Source organism: Hyperolius riggenbachi, chromosome 4, assembly GCF_040937935.1.
Source record: "Hyperolius riggenbachi isolate aHypRig1 chromosome 4, aHypRig1.pri, whole genome shotgun sequence".
In the NCBI taxonomy this organism is placed as follows: Eukaryota; Metazoa; Chordata; class Amphibia; order Anura; family Hyperoliidae; genus Hyperolius; species Hyperolius riggenbachi.
This window is the reverse complement of record NC_090649.1, coordinates 182,388,283-182,403,016: the sequence shown is the minus strand read 5'-3', so window position 1 is coordinate 182,403,016 and position 14,734 is coordinate 182,388,283. Positions and strand designations below refer to the sequence as shown.

Genomic DNA, 14,734 nt, shown 5'->3' with positions numbered 1-14,734 from the left:
ATGTTACTATAGCATTCTTCATGCTATGAAAATTAACATACAGAGTGGACATTGCGTTATGCCCAGGTTGCAGTGCAGGCATTATGCAAGGCACATAATTTGAACTTAGCCTCAGCCCAGGGCCGGTTTAAGAGGCTCCGGGGCCCTGGGGCAAACTGGATTGGAGCCCCCTGCCCGAACCGCCCCCCCCCACACCCCCCGCGCATGGAAATTACCTCTCCTCTCTGCTCCCCGGGGCCCCCGTGTGACAAGCCGCAGCAGTAATTATTCACCTGTCCCAGCGGGTGGCGGCGTCACAGTCCAGACACTTTCTACGTTGTTATCTTCCTGAAAGAAGGAAGACGACTGCATGGAAAGAGTGCCCGGACTGTGCCGCCGCCACCCACCGGGAGGTGAATAATTACTGCTGCGGTTTGTTACACAAGGGCCCCAGGGAGCAGGGGGGGGGGGGGGGGAAGCAGGCAGAATTCAGCGGGGTCAGTGGTGCGGGGCCCCTGCAGAGGTCAGGGGCCCTGGAACAATTGCCCCCTTTGCCTCTATGGCAGCTCCGGCCCTGCCTCAGCCTAATGTTATCGTAACCTTAACTCCTCCACTAACATAAGACAACCATCACCTTTAACCTTACACTCACCTCAACCCTACCCAAATGCTAAACTCAACCAAGATAAGTAACACCATAACTAACACGCTTTCCCAAAAGCATTAGGACTTTTCATGACAAGGTCATACAGCGTGGAATTCTGTATGCTGCATTTATCAGCATAGTCACTAAATGAAGATATTATAAACACAAGTCTGATTTTCAATCAGGCCATGTCCAGTGAGCCAATAAAAAGGCAGACACCCATTGTACATGGCTTATAGGTCAAATGCAGCTAACTTGGCAAATAGTAGCCATACAGGCAGGGGCGTGACTACTAATCATGGGGCTCCCCAGCAAAACTTTGATAAGGCCCCCTCAATGCTCACACCCCTTCCCTTGCCTACCCCCAGTGACCCTCACAGCCAGGGGCCTCATCTGAAAAGGATCATAAAACAAGTGTGGCCATCATAATCTTCACACCCAAGTGGAACCACAAAAACACCTGATCTGAAGGATGGACCCCTTATTCAGTGGAAGAGAAGTAGTAGTTGGCCCCTCTGCAGTCGCAGGGACTGCTTCCTCCTAGTTACACCCTTGCATACTGCACAGAAGGTTCCTACGAGAATGTCATCATTCAAGAGAATACCACAGGATACAGGAGAATACCTAGAGAATACCACAGGATACACAGGATACACAGCCATCGTAGTCCTGAGTGACACAATCTGCTGTATGATGAAGTGCTCATGTGTGAAATGTGTCAGTGTTGTGAGGCCATGTAACTTCCTATAAAAAAATAGTACTTTGGAAGCAAGCTATCCAGACATATTGCTATCACTTCTACAATGGATCTAGCTTTGAACCGTTTTCATGACCTTCTGTTCATTTAGCTAAACTCTCGTTCTTTTGCTGATAGGTGTGTTAGAGTTTAGGACTCTCTGATGTAGATAAGTGCACTGCACAAAAATAAACCTAGTGGCTTTAGGCTACAGGTCTGTGTGTACTAGATTCCTTTAAGTTGTGCGACTCTCTGACCTGACTTTATGAATGAGAACACAGACAGCACTCACAGAGTAAACCTTCAAATGTGCATAGGACATATTGGATACTGCGGAAGAGGTCTCAGCCCTGGTTTGCAGAGTTTCTTATAACCCTGCTGTGATCAGTGGCCTGGGAAAACAGAAAAACTAGGCTTCATCATTGTTTGATGCATGTTGCATATACATAGAAACTCTCACACAAGTACACTGTACAAATACACACATCCTCACACATGCAAACACACACACAAACACACACACACAGACATGTGCATGCACTCACATGCATGTACACATATATAGTATACCTGCATATACTTAAATATTTGCTCACACACAGTACAAGTATATGCATGCAAATGCACATAAATGGTATATACGCATGCAATTCACACACACACACACACACACACACACGCACGCACGCACGCACGCACGCACGCACGCACGCACACACGCACTACATGTGTATGCATCCACATGCTTATACACATGGTATATTGGCATGCACTTGCACATTTGCTCACACACACACACCCTCAGAGTACACATGCCTGCACCCATATACACATACACGCATGCGCCCTCATGGTATACATGCTTTCGCACACACACGCATGCTACCCACATATACATACACACATACATGCACACAGTATACTTGCATGCACTTGCACATATACAGAGTACACATGTATGCACTCATATGCACACACAAGGATGGTACACATGCATCTATACACACACATACACAAAGATGGTACACATGCATCCATACACACACACACATACACACACACAAAGATGGTACACATGCATCCATACACACACACACACATACACACACAAAGATGGTACACATGCATACACACACACACACACACACACACACACACACACACACACACACACACACACACACACACACACACACACACACACAAAGATGGTACACATGCATTCAGACACACACTCACACAAACACACACACAATATTTTTAATGCGTCAATGTGTAGCCCAACGCACAGGCCTAAATTCATCTAGTACCCAATGACAAGGATTGTTATAAAGGTCACTTTCTCATCCCATTTCCAATTATATATTCAGTTTATTATGCACAAATCAATACGTGCGACAGAAGTATGAAAGAGCTGAATGGGAAAATGAATGTGCAAAACATCAGACAACACAATTAATGAGTCTGTCCTGAGGTTGTACTTGTAAAAGATCCAAAGGATATGAAATCATGCAACTCATGCAAATACACACCAATACAATCCTTATCAGAGCCAAGCTGAGAATGTTAGTAAGAAAACAGTCAGCCTACCTTTATTCTACAATGCCCTGACTTCGGCATGTTTGAAAGCTTCTTTGCTTCTGTTGTCACTGATCTTTGTATCTCCTTTGTAGACTGGCGTATAAATCTGCTCCATGGAAAGAATAATTCCCCTCATCCGCACAAGCCTTACAGTAGTTTTGTGTTGGGTAAGTAACTTTTGTATCCTGTCAGAAAAATGTGAGTGTCATCAGACAATTCACATCAAAAGTCCTCAGTGCTTTTACTATCAAACAAATCTGCTAAAGGTATTAAGTTCCAGATAGACTCTTCTCAAAGCATATGACATGTAAATAGAGATCCTTTCTTTTTAGTTGAACAAGGAAATAGTGCCAGCAGCATGCAGAAGTTTTTGGCTAACCAAAAGTCTGGTCATCCATAAGGAAATCAGAATTTTCAGACATCCATGACTTAAACACAAATCCCATACACTGCAGCAGAAAGCAAAAATCAGGCATTTCACACCCTCTCCAGTCTCTGCATATTGTTAGTGATATCCATATTAAACATCAATAATCTCATTTCCCATCTTAGTCTGCTCCAGCTAAACTACCATGTCCTTGGAACGGATTTCTTTCTTGTGCAGTCAAGTTCGATCCAGAGAAATCTCATCGCTACAATCTGTCTCTCTTCTTTTCACACACTGAAACGAGGGTTTTCTGTCCCTGATCCTTTCCCACAATCAATTCACATGAACAAGCCTTCCCCACACAAATAAGGTTACAGCCCTGTTTGTCAGCAATAAGCCATCTCTGTGGATGCCTCGAACACGGTCTAACCAGCCGCTGGATAAAATGTGAGCTCCCCGGAATTAGAGAGATAGAGAATGTGTAGCTCTGGTACCAGTCCGTCTCTCTGATTCATCAGGGAGTCTCCTTGGTAACTAGCTGTTCCTCTCTGATGATTCCTATTATATCAAAGCTCCCTCAATTTAAAGGTAAAAGAGAATCTGTTGAGAAACAAACCAATGTAGGCAGAGTGTATTAAGAGAAGTCTTCCTGCTTGTTGTACAATACAGCCTAGTGAGTCATATTTATAAAGAATGGAGGTATACTAATGGAAAGGGTATATACACACACAGGTAGTCATCACATGCTGTGCATGCATTACTATGGCTGCATATGTATGGTATGTGTGTGGGTCAGCCTGTCACTATTTGCATTTTACCTATTTCAGACTTTAAAGAGGAACACCATTGAAAATAATGTATTAAAAAGTGCTTCATTTTTACAATAATTATGTATAAATGACTTAGTCAGTGTTTGCCCATTGTAAAATCTTTCCTCTCCCTAATTTACATTCAGACATTTATCACATGGTGACATTTTTACTGCTGGCAGGTGATGTCACTGGAAGGAGTTGCTGCTTACTTTTTTGATAGCTGTTATTTCCCACGATGCAACAAGGCCACCACAGTGTGATGTGAATACCATGGTCCTGACATCACACTGTGGGAGGGGTTTCACCACAATATCAGCCATACAGAGCCCCCTGATGATCCGTTTGTGAAAAGGAAAAACATTCTCATGGGAAAGGGGGCAACAGCTACTGATTGGGATGAAGTTCAATTCTTGGTTACAGTTTCTCTTTAAGGTGGAAATACAGTTTTATTAATTAGGAGGGATGAGTTGATGTTTTGAGTGAAATAAGCAAGGTAGCCTGATGAACTGCCGTGACTCTATTTTCAAGTAACTTGGATAACCTATTTTAATCAATTAAACTTTGAGGAGATGAGGTAGGTAGGTAGGAAATGTGATGCTGGATATAAAGATAAATGGAGACAATCTAGAACATTTAAGCTAACTACACACTTTCAATTATAATTGGCCAATCACTTACAAAGTTTACCATCTCCATGTAGTATGAGGGTTTACCTACACAACCTGCTTATAGTGTTCAATATCTGTTGACCTTTGTACTAAATGGACGTGGTAAAAATGGCTAATTGCTGACCAATTTTACCATTTTCGTGTAGTATGTGGTCAAAAGATATTGAATACTATGAGCTGATTGTGTAGGTAAACCCTCATACTACATGGAGATGGTAAAATTGGTCAGTGATTGGCCAATCATAATTAATGCTGTGTACCAGGCTTTAAACACATCTGATTTTGATTGACCAACAACTGGGCAATTTTGCCACTTCCATGTTATATGAGATCTTACCTACACAATCTGTTCACAATATTGAAAGTCTGCTTACCATTACATGGGAGTGGTAAGATTGGCCAATCAAAATCGGATGTGTGTATGCACCCTATGTTAGTCTGAATTGTCTCCTTCACTTCTGCTCCAGTTTTATTTGAACCAGTCTTGACAAATAAGAACTTAGGTCTTGTGCAGGTTTATCCTGGCTGTAGGACTTTCTGAATGTCTTAGCTGTAAGGTAGTAAATGTTTCTATACCAGACATTGACATTGCTACGGAACAAAACATGCCCATGATTTTGAAAAATAGACTTATGAATTCTATTTTTTTTTTCTCATTTTTAATTATTAACAGCTTAACAGGAGCACACAAAAATGAAACAATATACAGAACACACAATAGCAAATTACATTTTTTCAGGACTTCACAAAATCAACAGTGAAGGCACACAAATGACATTCTGCATTGCAGTTGTATGACTGTGGGATTATAGCAAAGGAATGTGAATGTACAATTTCAGAAAACACAGAGATACAAAAGAATAAGAGGGTGCTGCACTATACTGACTATTTTACGCATATCAGAGGGAAACTCTTACCCAATCAGGTGGACAGAAACCACTTCTGAGGACACCTTAACTAGTACACTTAAGGCAGGAACTCTAGTCCTCAAGAGACGAGGGCCTCGCACATTTTTTAGCACAGCTCAAATTATTTTATGGGACTGAATCAGGAAAGGTGTGGTTCATCAAGTGGAACAGATTTATCCATTTCTCAGTCCATCCTAAACAATGGCATGGATATGGCCCCAGAGGACTGGAGTTTGATACCGGTGATGTAAGGCCTTCACTACTTTTTTCTACTTTTCTCACTATCCTCATATGGTCGAACCATTCAAAGCCACAGATTAGTGCAGGAGCCAAGGAGGTAAGTAAAGTATTTTCATTGGTGGATCATCTTCATTCCCATTGTTGGCTTTGAGTTTGCTACCAAATATAGGTATTTTCCAGTTCTCTTTTTTGGTTACAGACATTTCTTCATAAAAATATATGCAGTGCAGTGCTGCATGCATAATATAGGAAAAATGCATAGAAAGTAGCTTGGCACAAATTATGGGGCCAAGTGGAGGATTCATAAAAGAGAAAAAATACAAAATAAAAGATGCTCTGGTCACAGATGGTATCACGGTAAAACACTTCTTTCAAATTGATTTACAGAACAATTTTTCTGTACTGGTATAAAAAAACATGTGTCATTGCACTGTGGCTGCAAGTTTTACAGAGGAATTCCGCGTCTGAGTCACGACAGAGTGTGTTTAATATACCATAAAGACTGTTAACCACATAGTAAACAGGCAAGGTCAACATCCATATGATAAGATGTGAGATCCAAAGCAGTGCCAGGACATCACATCTACCAGACATCAGCCTTGGCCTTATTGATATGAGTAGAGGTTCAATCAAGAGGCGTGTCCTGTGGCTTTTATGTTGTTTAAATGTTGCTAGAAGTACCAGAAGTGATGTTGTTAAATGTTCAACCAATAGCAGGCCAATACTTTTATAGAAATATTTCTTCACAATATATTGAAAGCATTGCATTGCAGGGTTTTCAACTGAAACACAATCTCCTGTTTTAATTTTCTAGCTGTGGTGCAGTGGCCATTGTATTTTATACCGAAACAAAGTGAACAGTTATCAGCGTGAAGGAAGTAGTTTACCATCCACTATTGAAGTATGTTTTATAAACCTCACTCTTAGTACTTTCTATCTTTTCCTACTCTTTATATGAGTAAAACTAGTGGAAGACCAGGCGTTGCCCAGGTATGTATTTGGCTGTTGTTGGCTCCACCCACTTTTCTAACCTTAACACACAGACACTTAGTGACCTAGTTTGTGAGCTTTTGGGTTCCTCTGCATCAATAATTTAAATTTTCCCACAGAAATTAGACAAATGTGATTGGCTGTTTGTGGCTCCGCCTCATTTCTGAATTTGAACACCAGTCACCCAATGACCGACTGTAGCAGGTGTGAGGCCTCTACTATTAACAATGTAAAAATGGCAACAATTTAAATACCCCCCTTGAAAAACAATAGGTGAATTCTGATAGCTTATTGTAGGCTCCACCCATCTTCCTGAATATTAATCCCAGTTACCAAATGACCACCTGTTCAAAGTTTAAGAACCTTGCCATTAAAAGTGTAAGAATAGCTGACATTTACATTTTCACAATGAAATATTTTTTGTGCTCCGCCCACTTTTTGTAGCATTGACACACAGTCACTCAATGACCAAGTTTGGGTTCCTGGCATGACAAATGTGTGAATAGAAGCAGTTTATCCAGCAAAGAAATCTGATTGGCTGTTTGTAGCTCCATCCCTTTCGTGAATTTGAACTCCAGTCACTCAATGATTGACTGTACCAGTTTTGAGGCTTCTGTAATTAACAGTGTAAGAATGGCAGAAGTTTAAATATTACTCCTGAAAACCAATAGGTGAATTTTGATTGGCTATTGTAGGCTCCACCCACTTTCCTGAACATTAATCCCAGTCACCTGGGATGACTGGAATTAATTTTGAAAGTTTGAAAACCCTGCAATTAATAGTCTAAGAATGGCTGCAGTTTACATTTTGCCATTGAAAACAAATTGCTGAAATGTTATTGACTGTTTTATGCTCCACCCACTTTTCCCCATTTTTTTTGCCTCGGTCAGCAAGTGACCAACTGTGCCAAGTTTGGGGACTTTGGCTTTATTGCTGTGAGAATGGCAGCCTTTTATATTTTTTCCCATTGACATAAATGGGTGAAATATGATTGGCTGTTTGTGGTTCCACTCAGGTGTGCAAGGGGGACACAAGACCCTGCAGAAATATCTTCCCATTGTAAGGGATCTGTATACCAAGTTTTGCTGAAATCGGTCAATGCGTTTTCGAGTGAAGGCGGCACATGTATATACACTTACATACACACACATCCTATTTTATATACATAGATTATAAGACTTGTAGTACTATTGCTATAGTAGCATTTACTGAACAATGTCATGATTTGTTTAAGTTGTATGTGTTATTACAATATACAGTAACATACAATGGGTTGATTGACAAAGTCTCAGCAGATACCACAACCCAAGGAATTAACTGTAGAGGAGCAAACCCTGCGACTGCAGGGCCCAGAGGGGGAGGGAGAACCTACTAACTTTCCCTAAGATACAGAGGTCCATCCTGTAGATTTGGTGTATGTGTGGCTACACTTATGGGTGTGAAGATCACCATGGCCACATTTTGTGTTATAACCCTTGCAAGATTGTCTCCCAGGCTGTGAGAGTAATCAAGGGGAAGCACCCTGAGGGCCCGTTTCCACTTGCGAATGGGAGTTGATGCAGCTATGCATCACTTCCGCTCCCATTTGCGTCACTTCCGCATATCCCGATGCATACGTGTATTGGAGGAGACAGCGGGTGGATGCGGCTGTGCGAGAATCTTCAGCATGCTACTGAAACTTTTTTTCCTCTCCTCGCATTTGCTCTGTCATAGCTGCTTGCTCTGTAAACATGTGAGCACAATCATGTATCAGGTTTCAGCAGCTTCACACTGAACTGCCCTCAGCCATTCAGTGAGGAGCAGGAGTATTGGAGGGATGACAAGCTTCCTTCTCATCTGCAATGTACCAAATAGAGCCAGGCTGACTGAAATAAGATTTATTACAGCAGAAACATTTCTGAATAGATTGGAGTGCTTGCAATGCAGGTAAGACTGCAGGATGCATAATAAACACATAATAAACACAGAGCAGTGGGGACATGGGAAACCTGGATAATTCTGTTCAACACCGTTCAGCACCATTACAAACAGAGAGAGTCAATAGGTTGTGTATGACGTGACTCCAATGCTACTTCCTTCCCAATTGGAAGGAGCAAAGTTCAGCGTCACATGAAGCACAATGTGTAACGAAACGAGGCTCTTTCCACTCATATTGGTGCTACACAGCTGTATATTATTTTCAAATAAGGAAACCTAGATTCCAACAACAACTCCATTGTTAACACTGCAAATTGACAAAATGCCATTACAAATGCTGAGCAATTTTGTAGCATTTTTTTTATGCAATTTTGCAGATGCTTGTGATTTTTGCAGAATTTCAATACTTTTATCAAAAAAATGCTGCAGGTACTGCATTTGAGAATTAAAAAAAAAACAATGTTCCCCTATAGAATTACGTTAGTAAAGTGCTTTTCCAATCAACTGTGATTCGGAAAGCACTCAAAAGCACTTGTAATGTGAACCACACATAAGTGCCTGCTGTGTTCAGGTCTTAACCTGGTCCCTAAACCACGCATGGGAGATGACTGAAGAGTTTAGGTGAATTACTCAGTACTTAAAAAAATATTAATTTACTTGCAGATTACACCGATATATTAATTTAAGCACATAATTAGACACAAAATGAATGCAAACCTTGGTTCATGGTTGTTAAAGGACAACTGAAGTGAGAGGGATATGGAGGCTGCCATATTTCTTTCCTTTTAAGCAATACCAGTTGCCTGGCTGTCCTGCTGATCCTCTGCCTCTTAATACATGTAGCCATACACCCTGAACAAGCATGCAGCAGATCAGGTGTTTCTGACAATATTGTCACTCACAAGATTAGCCGCTAGGAATGGTCAGAAATGTTGATTTCTGATACTGTAGAAATAACGATTTCTGCCCATGCTGATGACCAATTCTGTGGATTTCCGATTTCTGTTTTCTGATTTCCAAGGTGTCTTTTTTGGTCATTTGTTTCATTCTCTGATTGGCCAGATACTTCTGAGTTAACTCTACATTCTCTGATTGGTCCAATGCTTCCGAAATTCCCTGATCGGGCTAAAATTAGAGTTGTGGTAAAGTGGTATATCCGCAGAAATCCAATCTCCAATTGGAAATGTGGTTATTTCAATTCTGCAAACTCCAAATGAGCATCCCTATTAGCAGCATGCTTGTTTCTGGCGTTATTCAGACACTACTGCAGCTGATTAGATCAGCAGGGCTATCAGGCAACTGGTATTGTTTAAAAGGAAATAAATATGGCAGCCTCCATATACCTATTGCTTCAGTTGTCCTTTAACCACTTGAGGACCAGTGACCAGGCCATTTCAGCAATTCTGCACTTCACAACTTTAACGGTTTATTGCTCGGTCATACAACTTCACACCCAAGTGAATTTTACCTCCTTTTCTTCCCACTAATAGAGCTTTCTTTGGGTGGGATTTGTTTGCTGCTGCTATTAGTATTTTTTTTTTTATTTAAAAAAAAAACCCTACATTTTGGCATTCATACTAGCGCGAGCTCCAGTCAAATTTCGCTCCAGGTGAGATGACACCATATGGCGTCCTGGAGGAACAAGGAAGCTGCCGGTCGGCATTAGGCATTAGGTTACATTTTTTTTTTATTTGGAAATAAGATCTTGAAAATAGGTGTTAAAATATGATTTAGGGGCACCAGGGAAGTTTGTTGAAGTTGAATTATTTCCAATATTGTAGGAAAGTTATAAAATTAAATTAAATTAAATAAAAAAAAATTACATTACATGTAAACATAATTGATGACTATGGGGAGGGCAGGCAAATTCTTGCTTGTTAGCATTAAACTCAGTAATGTTGAGCTAAAAGGATTGCAAATACTTGCCCATCATGGAGACTTTTCAACCTATTCTGAGGACAAGAAAACCTATAAAGCAGCAATGATCTGTTAATCCAACATCTTTTGTTTGTAGGAAACAGATCTGGCTCCCCCAAAGCTACATTACACAAGATATATTATTATCCGTGTCGCTTTATTCAGCCACAAAAAAAGCTGATTGAGCCAGGTTTTCAGTACAAGATGAGAGGACAAGATCAAACAAAGGTTTCCTGATAGCTAAAATAGCTGTGGCAGGTCGGGTTCACTGATTATGCATTCTACAAGACTGAATCTTGTCAGTACATAACACAGCAGGGAAAATTCTAGGGAAGCAATGTTGCAAGGTAAACTAAACCGGAAAATAATATGTCTGCTAAGAGACATAATTACTGGCAAGTATACACTTCAGTTACTTAATACTCTCAAGGAAAAACTACAACTTTTCCATTGCCAAGGCCGGTGATTGAAAAGAACTATATTTATTTGTGAAATAATGAAAGCTGGATTATAATTGCACCAAGTAAGCAATCTTCTTATGAGTGCCAGGTGGAAAATACTGTATAATGTATTTTCTCCAATAGCAAGTTAAAGTCCATTAGAAGTCATATCTAGTTAAATACAGAGCCTGTGACTGCATAGAAAATAGATACTAAATACATTATTTTGCATAATTTTATTCCATCTGATAGAGGCTGAAAATAGTGTGATTTGTGCTTGATTCTTGCAGGCACAGATGAGAACTCACTACTTGAATAATTTCTCAGTTAAGTCATTGGGAATAAAAAATAAAATAAAATCCCCTCTCGCATGAATAATTCCAGGATTTGTAAATAACAGATGTTCGTGTGACCATGGCCAGAGGGGCTTTATGACCCGGGGTGTAGACTGAGGGTAACTGAAAGACAAACGTCGCAGATGCTAAGGACTTGAAGGCTTGTTCCTATGCATGGGCCAGGAGAATAGAGAATGAGTCTCTGTGGTCTAGGGAAAACTGCTTGATAACTGTAACACACACAGATCCAGCAAGCAGAGCCCTAGAGCACTACTGTGCGGTTATCTGGCACAGTCCCTGAACATAAGGCTGCAGTAATGACAAGAAGAGTAACAGGTGTGTGTAATTCAAACATGAACTGTAGCCATGCAAGGCAGCGGTGTGGTGTAGGGTCTTATAATTAAACATCTGTACAGTATTGGCAGCTTTACTCAGTGGGTTAAAGATTTAGATATGTTCACCATTGTGGATTTTGTTCATTAATTGTTTAGGATGCTTTAGCATCCACCGTTAGTGTAAAGACGCTAGAATGGGAATACTCTTGAGGCCTAGAACCCACTGGGAGCACTCTTCTAAGCGCTTGTGATTTGAAAGCTCTTGCTAATGTATTGCTTCAGTATAGGTAGCCTACAGTATAGGTAGCCAGGTATAGGTACCCCCAGTATAAATAGCCTGGTATAGGTTCTCCCAATATAGGTGTTCAGTCACCTGCTCCTGCCACGTATGCCTCCATGGTGAGCAATCTCCTCTCTTCCTTGCTGCTTTCTCCTAGTGCTGATGTCACGTAATGACACAATCAGTTAAAGCTGGTATTAGGGGGGAAGCAGCAAAGGAGAAAGAAGAACGTTCGTCATCATGGAGGTGCCTGCGTTGGGAGTAACCATGGTGACAAGAGGGTACTTAGCTGCCACTTAGTATCCAGTCACCATGGTTACTCCCATTGCTGTACGAGGAGAGCAGTGAGATTCACTGTTGAATTGCAGACAGGTAGGTGAGTAACGCAGAAGGTGGGGCTCGGAGCACCGGGCAGCCCAGCCCGTCTGATGCCCCTCTTTTTGCTTGTAGCTAGCGGCGGCTCTGCTCCCTGAATTTGTGGCCTATACAACCCCACTTACTTTTCCTTAACTGAATTTCTATTGGTAGTTGGTTCATGTTTTTCCACATTTCTTAATTTGTCACTTTCTCTGGCCATTTAATCAGATCAGATGTTTCTGACAAAAAACTGACAAGATGGCTGCATGCATGTGTCAGGTGTGTGATTCAGACACTACTGATGCCAGAATGATCAGCAGGACTGTTAGGAAACTGTTATCATTTAAAAGGAAAATAAATATGGCAGCCTCCACATACCTCTCACTTCAGGCTCCCTTTAAAGGATACCCGAATGTGACATGTGACGTGATGAGATAGGCATGTGTATGTACAGTGCCTAGCACACAAATAACTATGCTGTGTTCCTTTTTTTCTTTCTCTGCCTGAAAGAGTTAAATATCAGGTATGTAAGTGGCTGACTCAGTCCTGACTCAGACAGGAAGTGACTACAGTGTGACCCTCACTGATAAGAAATTTCCCTTTTCATCTCTTTTTTGCTCTCAGAAGCCATTTTCTGCTAGGAAAGTGTTTTATAGTTTGATTTTGTTTTATCAGTGAGGGCCACACTGTAGTCACTTCCTGTCTGAGTCAGGACTGAGTCAGCCACTTACACACTCTTTCAGGCAGAGAAAGAAAAAAAGGAACACAGCATAGTTATTTGTGTGCTAGGCACCGTACATACACGTCTAACTCATCATGTCACATGCCACTTTGGGTATCCTTTAAGACATCTTTGCAAGGTTTGCAGGATCATTTACATTCAGGGCCGGATTTGTACTTTTTACCGCCCAAGGCCCACTTTCACCAGCTGCCTCCGACCAGCAGCATCCTAACCCCCCCAATATGGCAGAGATTAGATGGTAGGCTCCTCTGTTGACAGTTAGTGAAGTGATGGCAAGGATAACATTATAAGCGCCTCTGAGGACAGTTAGTGACATGATGGCAGGAATTATATTGTATGATTCTTGGTGGGCAGCACATTTGATGGTGAGTGACAGGCAGCTCAGAGATCGATGTGTCTGTTCTCTGGCCCTTCCTCCCCCAAGTGCAAGATCCGGCTGTTACTTAGTAGTCACCCACCGCTATGTGCAAACTCAGTGTAGGAGAATGAATGTTCAGCAGGCTAACTGCTATAACCATCCCGTTGCATACAGCCCGCCCCTAGCTTTCCTGGTGCCCTAGACCATGGCCTAAGAGGCCTTGCCTGAAATCCGGCCATGTTTACATTCCACAGTGTTCTCTATCCTTGGTGATTGTAGGTAAATCAGTTACAGACATTTCAAAAAGAGATCATCTAGAGCAGTGTTTCTCAACATTTTATAAGTGTGTACCCCTTGTAAAACCCTGTACTCATCGAGTACCCCCTAGCATAGTAAACATGATCACAAGTACCCCTTAACAAATATATATTTAATCGTAGTACATGATAGTTGGTTCTAAACAATGTGCAAGCATTTATTATTGCTTTTGATTTGCTAACATACTAATTTGGTGTTGTTTAAATAAGAATTCTAATTTTCTAAATCTCTAAATTTGTTATTCTTGGTTAAGTATATCAAGCCCAAGTACCCCCTGGACCCATCAGAAGTACCCCCTGGGGTACGCGTACCACATGTTGAGAACCTAGGATCTAGAGAGCCAAGCAACTGTCATTTTTTAAAGTGGGTAAAGATGACTGCCCCATCCTCTTCTCATGTTAAAGAGAATCTGTATTGTTAAAATCGCACAAAAGTAAACATACCAGTGCGTTAAGGGACATCTCCTATTACCCTCTGTCACAATTTCGCCGCTCCCCGACGCATTAAAAGTGGTTAAAAACAGTTTTAAAAAGTTTGTTTATAAACAAACAAAATGGCCACCAAAACAGGAAGTAGGTTGATGTACAGTATGTCCATACATAGAAAATACATCCATACACAAGCAGGCTGTATACAGCATTCCTTTTGAATCTCAAGAGATCATTTGTGTGTTTCTTTCCCCCCTGAGGGGGGAGTGCATAGCAGAACCACAACACTGAAGAACTTGGCAGCCTTCCAGACACAGGCTGACAAGTCTGACAAGGGAAAGATACATTGATTTATTACAGAGACTGTGATAGTACAAAGT

At 41.2% G+C, this 14,734-nt stretch overlaps 1 protein-coding gene across 1 annotated transcript in view; it reads right to left on the bottom strand.

Moving 5' to 3' along the window:
• Positions 1–14,734, bottom strand: part of KCNMB2 (potassium calcium-activated channel subfamily M regulatory beta subunit 2) — a 632,563-nt gene that overhangs the window by 307,273 nt on the left and 310,556 nt on the right. Inside the window, exon 2 of the mRNA XM_068281052.1 lies at positions 2,952–3,127. The gene's annotated coding sequence lies outside the window, so the exon portion shown is untranslated. The remainder of the gene's footprint in view (positions 1–2,951; positions 3,128–14,734) is intronic.